Below are 2,033 nucleotides of genomic sequence, written 5' to 3'. Positions count from 1 at the left end.
TAATTTGGGTTCTTGTTCATTCAGCCTCTGGCAGGACAAAGAGTCCACATTTGTAATAAGCTCCAGGGTAATGCTACTGTCTGCAGACTGCATTTTGAACAACAAGGCCTTGTATCATTTGATTTTTTTTTTTTGAGAGGTTTTTGCTATAGGGTACGTGCACTTGCTAGAAAGAAAGAGAGAGAGAGATAGACAGTGAGAAATCACCCCCCTCCCCCCCCGCCGGGAGGGATGGCCATGCCGCAATTCCTTCTCCTCCATTCTCCTCTTAGGATCTTGGGCACGCACACACACGCGCCCAGTGTGAGTTTAAGCCACCGGGTCCAGGACTCGAACCACTGTCAACTACATGGAAGTTCAGTGACATAGCTATCATGCTAACTGCTGGTCCGTATCATTTGATCTTGACAACAGCTCTATGAGGCAAATATTATTTTTCCCATTTTATAGATATGGAAACTAAAGGTTAGGGGAATTGGGTAATTTGCCTGAGGTCATGTTGCTAGAAGCAGCAGAGCTTGGTCTTCAAGTCCAGGTCTGCCTCTAGTACAGTGTGAATAATTTGGCCTTTGGAAATATTCTGCAACACCCAACAGTGATCTGAGCTACCTGAAATAGAACTCAAAATTTCAGTTTATTATTTCTTCCTTTGCATTGAAATGCCTTTTCCAATTTAATTTCTCTTTGTGAAGACTTTCTCTTTATGATCTGGTATGAAGGGATGATTCAGATGTGTCGGATTTTGTTTCTAAAGACACGGAAAGTTTAGTATGATTTATTTACTCAATTATACCTAGTAAACATTGTGCTATTGATGGAATCTGCACAGAGCACAAAGGAAATTGCTGGGGAAGGATGCACGCGAGGAAAGGAAATCCTCAGGCTGATTTATTGTTTAATGCTGAGTGCACGCAGCTTGCTACGTTGGTCACAGCCCGGTGAAAAAGGACACAGTCTCTGTCCTTACAGGTCACATATTGCTTTAAAAATAATATTTTGACCTGCTTATAAAATACAGTTCAAAACAGAAAATCTGAGCTACAGAAATCTGATAGTGAAATTTGAGAATGATCTAAAATACGAACATGAAACTGGATTTGTTTTATTTTCAAAGAATACATCTCAAAAGGGTAACTAAGGACCACATTTTCACAGAACAGCAAGAGTTCACAGTAGCAATATGCTGCCACAATAATTTAAACGCTGCTTTTGGCTTTAAAGGGCAGTGAGCAGTGGGAGTACAAGGGACAGGGTTGGGAACCACTCTCACCCCCCAAAAAAAGATTTATTTAAGAAACGCGAATGTGCTCCTTCCTCCAGCGCCGGAGTTGTGGGGCACAAGTCAGCTTCACTGAAAGTCCCCAAACTTAGCCCGACCGACCCGAGCGGCCAGACTGATGTTCTTGGCTATTAAACCTGGGCGCAAGTCTCCGACGCATGCGCAGTGTGGCTGCCTTATCACAGGCCTATTTTTCTCAGGCAGGTTTTTTGTGGGGTCAGCAAAAGGGCCAGAACCCCAACCGTGAACAATTCTGAGTCTGATAGGGGAGAGGAAAACCATCTCTAAGCGCAGATCATCCCGCACCGAAACAGGCTGGGGGTCGTACCTGCAGGCATTTACACACCCACACTCGCCCACCCGCTTCTAAGGTGCCAAAACATCCTCAGAAGCAACTAACTTGGCGGAGCCGGCGGAAGAATTCTCTGTAGGAGAGAATTTCGGGGACAGAACGAGGAAGGGCGAGGGGGCGACGATCTCGGAAACTTTCCGCGTGGTGTTCTCCAGATGCTGTGTACCTTTTCTTCCTTCCCCTGGGGAGTCCGGGTGCCCCAATTAATCCGTCGCTCCTCTGAGACTGCCTTTTAAAATTGCATTTGTTGTGTAGGGGACCCAGGGGAACCTCTCCGTATTACAGCGTTCAGGCACACGCTCCCCCAACCCGGGAAGCTGCCCCGAGAGAAAGCCTCTGGGCGCCTGGGCTGTGTGGACTTCGCGGACCCGAGGGCTCGCGGGTGGGATCCCCGTCGCCGCC

Source organism: Tupaia chinensis, unplaced genomic scaffold, assembly GCF_000334495.1.
Source record: "Tupaia chinensis unplaced genomic scaffold, TupChi_1.0 Scaffold000270_1, whole genome shotgun sequence".
NCBI classification, from domain to species: domain Eukaryota; kingdom Metazoa; phylum Chordata; class Mammalia; order Scandentia; family Tupaiidae; genus Tupaia; species Tupaia belangeri.
Note: the sequence above shows the minus strand (reverse complement) of the source record.